The 7,607-nt window shown below is 37.0% G+C and overlaps 1 pseudogene; it reads right to left on the bottom strand.

The window, feature by feature from the left end:
* Positions 1–1,273: 1,273 nt before the first annotated feature.
* Positions 1,274–7,255, bottom strand: LOC147614465 (putative LRR receptor-like serine/threonine-protein kinase At1g67720; annotated as a pseudogene).
* Between the last annotated feature and the right edge of the window lie 352 nt (positions 7,256–7,607).

The following is a 7,607-nucleotide window of genomic DNA, read 5'->3' as shown; positions in this document are numbered from 1 at the left end:
ACCTCCTTAGATGGTCTTTTCCACAATTATTCTCTCTTGCGCTAATTGTGTGTCTTCTTACCACCTCCCTGGGTGTTTATTGAAGTTCTTTACGATTTCTTTCCCTTCACCTCTCTTGGTGTTAACCACATTCTTACCTCCCTTGGCATAGATACTTTTATCTTCAACATTGAGAGCCCTTCTAGGTATATCTCTAGATGGGGGGGCATGGTGGGTATATGCTTGGTCCATGGTATGACCCATCACGTGGAAGCTTCTTTTTTTTTTGACCTCCCTAGGTGATGTGTGTAACCTCTTCATCGAGTCGTCTTCTATCATTATGCCAAATGAGTGTATTACCACTTCCCTAGGTGGTTTTTCTTTCATCATTATTGAACATCACCTCCCTAGCTGGTTCCATCCTTATCCTCCACATTGATAACCCATCTAGCCTTGCTCCTTGCACTAGGTGCCTCCCTAGGTGGTTATTGTTCTAACCTCATCCTTGAGTCGAAGTGCATCAACATGTTGCATTGGCACATGCATGCAACATCCCTTCCTTCCCACCCTTGCTTCTTTTTTTTGCACTTCCAAGGCCACCACGAGAAGCCTTAGTATGATGGTATGTCCACCACCATTTGACCTTCCTAATACATCAACCTTCCTTCCCACCCTTGCTTCTTGAAGAATGGTAAACCAAGGGCCCACTCTATGATTTAAAAAAACCCTCCCCGATTCCTATTTATTTTTCTTGTCAAAAATAGATTCCCCCTTGTGTTTAATTTTCTCAAATTTATTTAAAAAAATAAACAAAAAACCCAAGCCTCCTCCCACTCACCTTTATTTTTCCCATTTAGAAAAAACACACCCTCCCACGTGGCAATCCCTCTCCCTATGTGACCCCTTTAACCTTAACCTCCAACACTACCCCTAAACTAATCCGACCCCCCCATAACCTTACCTAGCTACCTCCCTCTCTCCTAACCATAACGAACCCACTAATCCTAACCCCTAACTACCCATAACGTCCCCTCTCTCATATCCCTAACTAACCCCATAACGTCCCTCATTGCCATCTCTCTCTACCACCCAACAACCGTGGCCCTCTCTCTCTCTCTCTCTCTCTCTCTCTCTCTCTCACGTGGCACTGGCCAGCTTGCGTTGGAGAAGGCGCGTATACGTACGTGGCAGCCCAAAAAAAGAGAGCGCCCATCTGCAAGTTGGCTTGAGGAATTCAAGGCCAATTACTCCAGCCAGCCAAGCTTCTCTATGGGCCACTAATCAACGTCTACCACTATTCAACAGGCAACGCTCCTCTCTCCGGCTCTACTCGCTGTGTTGTGCTGCTGTTGATTTCTGCAAAGGCGCACGCACCTGCAGGAGCACTTCCAGGTTAGTTCTCATTTGCAATATAGTTCGTTTATTTTGCAAACTATTTCATCTGTCTTCTCCTCTTTCGCCCATCTTCTCATTGTGTTTGTAATGGAGCCCGTCATTTTCAATACAATTCATTTTTTTGCAAAATATACGAGAATATTTTACACATCTTCTTCTCTTTCACCCATCTTCTCATTGTGTTTGTAATGGAGCCCATCATCTTCAACACAGTTCGTTTCGTCCTCTTGCATGCTGCCAAAAAAAACCCTATAGTTGGTGAGCACCTAAGCATAGAAAAGACCGATTTGCATGAGCGTGTCTTCTTTGTGTATAAGCGTAATTTTTACGTCTTTATATTCCTACATAATAGAAATTGTGAAGATTTAAAGTTTGCAAATCTTTAGCTCTTTCTTTTCTCGTAATAATCACAGAGCATCTCCATTGTTTACCAAAAATAAGTGTTTGCTGGGAAGGGTAGGGGGAGGAGGACCTAGGAAACAAGCTCAAAGGGAGAGGCTAATTTAGGATGGGTTCAAAGAAAATCTAGAATAAAAAAGGATCAAGTAATGATTGAACGATTATTAAAGGGGTAATAAGATCAAATAGGTATTACTAAAACACCACAATATTAAGAACTCATGTGAAACAATGTAGATTGAATTAGTCTACCAACATTCTCAAGGAGATGAGAGATGTTTTGTTGTTTTTTGTCAAAGCCATAGGGATTAAGCAGACTTGATAACATTTTAAAAAACAAAATTGAAAATCCAACCATTAGCCCATAGGAACCATCCACCTAAAAAATTGGCCAAAAAAAGTTATTACAACATTTCCCCCTTTAGAAGGCAAGCCAAGAAGTGGAGCAAGAGCATCTCAATCCTCATAAAGGTAACTAAACAAGTCCAAGTCACCACGTGGTAATTATTGACCCTTGCACCCCTCTTTCTTGATATTTATTCACCCATATCAAACTAATCAAGAAAATGGCCAACTTCTCTCCTTATTATAAGCCACATAATGTATAATAAAGTATTATATTAAAGTACATTCATATACAACTTTTCTTCCTGATACATGTCCCACATTGTATACAAGTTATTTATTAAATCTATATACAGTGTGAGTAGACCTTGCAAAATGATAAAATAGCCTAAACAAAGGCCTCTTATGGTGATACATGAAAAATACCTAGAATAAGAATTTTAAATCCATCAGAATTGAAAAGGAACTCTGAATCTAATTAGCAAAGTGGGAGTTAGGCCGGTATGAAAGTTGTATTATTTACCTAGCCTGCACATTTGTACTCATATAGTCTAGTGCAGATTCTTTTAAATCACCCACTTGAACGCCCATAATCTCCAACCGCATTGCATCTTTGAGCTCATTGAAAACCTCATTCATGTTTGGCCTGTTAATGCTTTTATGCTCTACACACCTCATTGCTATCTCCACAACCTTGTAAACTGAAGAAATATTATAGTCGTCTTCCAGGGTTTTATCAACAATATCCCCAATCGTCCCTCGCTCAATGTAAGGCCAAACTTATTCAAACAACCAAAAATTTACAAATTCATTAGTTCTATGCCAAAGCAAAGCACATAAAATAGTAATTCTTTCCCCTAAACATGTTTCAAACAATTAATTAACATGAGATAGTAATACTAGGCACAAAAATAAAGATCTTACTAAAATTCCCATAGCAAAATTATTTTTACAATGCCTTAATAAACCTTCAATTTTTTTTCAAAAGTACTATCTTTATTATTGTACACTCATACAAATAGCATACAACTTAAGTGTTTGCAATGTTGTTTACTTAATGCTACTAGTAAATTTGAATACAATTGAATTATAGCCATGTTTCAAAATCATTTGTATATTACCCACGTCACGATGTGAACTTGTTGTTATTGATTTTCCATAGTAATTGGAAGACGCCCACATAAGATCTCAAGAACCAAAACACCAAAGCTATACACATCAACTTTTTCTGTCAATTTGAAGGTTGATGTATATCTGCCACATAAATCAAACAATGTTAATACTAACCTACCTATTGAAACAAAGCAAGAATTTAATTTTCAACAAGGTATTAACATTAACTTACCCTTTACAACAAAGAAATTTTTTCTTCTTAATGAAGGTATTACTAATTAAAAAATGAATTTTTGTCTACTCACTCCGGGTCCATATATCCCCAGCTTCCCATCAATGTTGTTGCAACTTCACTAAATTTTGTATTCCTTATTTTTGATATTCCAAAATCAGCAATCTTTGCTTCCATATCTTTCGATAACAAAATGTTGCTACTTTTAACATCTATGTGAATGATTTGTTGATTGCACCCATGGTGTAGATATTTGAGCCCTAATAGGAAAAATTAGGATAATAATTAATCATCGTAATAAAGTAGTTCACAAGAAATTAAAAGATATCTCCTTAACTACCATAAGAGACCTAGTAAAATTTACTAATAAAGTTCTAAAAGATCATTACCACTTGCAGAATCTACTAGAATTTGAAGTCTGGTTCTCCACGATAATGGTGCATTATGTGCATGAGGACCTTAACCATACAATATAAATTAATATTTTACAATTAATAACTATAAAACATGTGGTATGCAAGCATATTACTCTTTACATCTCTAATCATTCAAAGCAAACCACACTCTCATTGTATAATAGGTATATGATATAGATAAACAATATGGATGGATAAGATTACATAAAAATGCACCATAGGAATGTAAATGGTAGCGAATGAATGCATCTATCTAGGTGACTTGTAAGCTAAGTTTGGTAGCATTGTTATTCTATAGGAAAAAGGTAATATCAAATTACGTCATTTAAAAACTCCTTAGCTCCTTGATGAGAAACTCTAGAAAGCACTTTAATGGCTACTAATCGACCATTCATAAAGACTCCCTTGGTAAATAGGACCAAATCCACCTTCACCAAGCTTTGTATTGAAATTATTAGTGGCCACTTCGATGTCTCGATAGGTGAATGCTTGGGCTAAATTTGAAGCCTCCACTATTTGTGTATGCCCCACCACTACATGTTCATAAGAACATAAAACTTTTGAACTTAATAAACTTGGCATCATGTAATAACACTCTATGAGAAATTATTAACTTACAAAGTGGTATCCAAACAAGTGTAAAAATGAATATCCTACCTTGACCACATGTTATATAAATATTGTGGACACCTCACGTTGAAAGCATGACTTTATAGCATGATTTATTAACTTGGCTTGTAGAGTATATCCAAATCAAGTTGAAAGCTTGACTCTATAGCACCAACATGATTTATTGACTTCACTTGTAGAGTATCCAAATCATTGCAAACCAAAAACATCTACTACATTCTTAACTCTATATTTGGGTTCTATCTACAAATCAAGGTTATTACAGTTCGGTTGAATTATGTGATGTTACAAAAAGTAGCGGCACAAAATCTCTCTCTCTCTCTCTTTCTCTCTCTCTCTCTCTCTCTCGTGAGGAAGAAGTAATTAATATGAGAGGCCTTATAAAGCTGTGAATCCACTTAAGTTTGAATCAAGCTTTAGTCAGATATCCCTTCATACACTCTTGGGATAACCCTTCACACGGACGTAACAAGAGACCATCTTATGCTTCTTCTTCTTCTTCTTCTTCTTCTTCTTCTTCTCTCTCTCTCTCTCTCTCTCTCTCTCTCTCACACACACACACACACACACACACACACACAAGAGATCTTGAGAATAGCCCCAACATAGTGATCTACACGATTTTCTCATCCATTCTCTCTTTCAACAGATTACTTTCCTAAAACTATTTAAGGGAAACCCCCTTTGGAAGGTGAGTTTTCATCTTGTTATGATGTGTAATATTACACTTAAGTCAAGAGTCAACATCAAAATACGTTAAATATGATAAAGTAAATGAGTAGCATTCCAAAACAATCAAATTTTTATTTTTATTATGATTTTAAAAACACATTATTACATGAATTTCCTATCTTTAAGAAAGAACTAATATATGTACCATTATGTCCACTCATATTGCTTGAACCTCGGCCTCGTGTTAGCTGTTTTACCACTCGAGGTGCTTGTTTTTTAAGGCAAAGATATGCAATCCCCAATTTAACAAATATGCTGATAAAACCACATCCAACTAATCCAGCTATCAAGCGAATCTTAGAAATCTTCTTCTTATCCTTTCCTTGCCCTTCACTTGGTGGTGTAACCACACAAGTCACATTTTCCTTTGTACACAAAAATGGGTTGCCTGAATAACTATCACACACAAAAAGAAAGGTAAAGATAAGAGCTAGTATGAAAATTTTTAAAAACTTTATATACATTTCTTTCTTTAATCAAATTGAGAAATTATTTTTGATTTATAGACATACTTAATTTCAAGAGCTAATAATCTTGTTGGTATAGGCCCACTAAAGTTATTGTTTTGCAAGTACCTACAAAATGAAATGCAACGTATTTAAATTAGCTCCCTTATCTACCTTCAAATCAAATCACAATTAACTTTTAAAAAAAAACTTTGGTTTTATCCTTTTGTGCCACGAGTTAACTCTATTGTACTCACAGGTACTTCAAACTTCTCAGTGTGGACAAGCTATCTGGAATGGATCCACTCAGCTTATTATTACTTAGATCCCTGCATTAATACAAGGGAAATCAAGGAAAAAATACAATGCATTAGAAATATATGATAGTTTTATAGCATAGAAAGTTTGAAAAGAAAATTATGGTCTTGAAGCCTTACAATTTATCAAATAATCTCATGGTATAGAAAAGCCAAGAAAATGTATTCAACATGTGACATGGTAATAACACTATGACTAGAATGACGACCTCTATATAGATGTAAGATCTGAACGAATGTTAATAATATACCAACCACTATATTAAATATTTCTCTATTTTTGAGATTAATATCTTGAGATGTAGATTTCTTAAAAATATAGAAAACGCACCATATTAACACACCTGACATCAGGATAGTTGTTCGGGGTCCCATCGTTTATTCTCGTTCTTAAGAGGAGAGCACGTTGAGAGGTCTTCATTGTATCCACGGGGTACATGTTATTATTGAGGGGGCGCAGCTCCAAGGAAGAGATGAAGGGGGCATCGCTGCCGGTTATAGAACCGGAGAGGCAAACTGCTATGCTATTACTTTGAGCTTGCAAGTAGATCTCCTCAAGCACAGGGTCACTTTGAGGCAATGGAATGGAAATCTCCATCGCTTCATATGCATCAATTATGAGCTTGAAGTCCAGCACACTCCCATCGCCTTGTGTTGCGTACACACCCGAATTTAGTCCAAGCCAGAAGCCCGCCCGAACCAAATAGAACTCGCCCTTCACTACCAACCCCCCGCCCGAAATCACGTAGCAGTACTTGGTTTGGTTGCCTTCGAAGTAGCGAATGCTTTCATAACGCGTGTCGCTGTTGCCAGACGGCCCTTGCACATTGGCTGTACTCCCCTCTTGCATCAAGCTTGAGTCAGGCGTCCACTCAATGCCTACAGAGTCCGTGTAGCTGGGCTTGCTTGATATTGAGCCACAATCTAAGCTCAAGAAACCTGAAAATTAATTAATTGACTCAATTAGATTGATTAGTGATTGTAGTAAGAGATTAGCAAAAATGTATCGAAAATAAACAAACACAATCTGTACTATGTATCTATTGAAGAAAAGCTTTCAACGCTCTGCTAATTAATTAATACAAACGTAAAGATCCTGGTGGCCTATGGATTGAACACACCTGAAATTTGAGCCCTGCAACACAATCGGGCCTGATTGCTAATCAAAATAATTACAAGATAATACACGCCAAGAGATTTCCCTTGAAGGAGGGCCTCCATGCTACCAAGCTGCCAGAAGAGTTCTCGCATCAGCCTAAATTGTGACTAAGCGCTCTTGAAGATTGGATGTCTTACGGTCGGACGCTGCTGAAACAGTAGTTCAAAGCAGGCCTTACATTTGACGCCCAAGGCAAGGTTTCATCCAAATTTTTAGTCAAACTTTTCACCTTCAACTTGGCCATCAAATATGCCACTTTCAAGGTTTCATCCAACTTTTCAGTCAACCTTTTCATCTTCAACTTGGCCACCAAATATGCCGCTTTCCTACTGTTGAAATTTCTTTCTCATGTAAAGATGTGCACGTATCTCTACGAAATGCACATGCAATATCACTAGAAAATTCAACTCGGAGATCACTCTCCAAAAAATTAAATAAATTAAC

The sequence above is a fragment of the Cibotium barometz genome, chromosome 42 (genome assembly GCF_041138505.1).
Source record: "Cibotium barometz isolate CiBa-2024 chromosome 42, ASM4113850v1, whole genome shotgun sequence".
Taxonomy (NCBI): domain Eukaryota; kingdom Viridiplantae; phylum Streptophyta; class Polypodiopsida; order Cyatheales; family Cibotiaceae; genus Cibotium; species Cibotium barometz.
The sequence above is the reverse complement of the archived record's forward strand: the minus strand, read 5'-3'. Positions and strand labels throughout refer to the sequence as shown.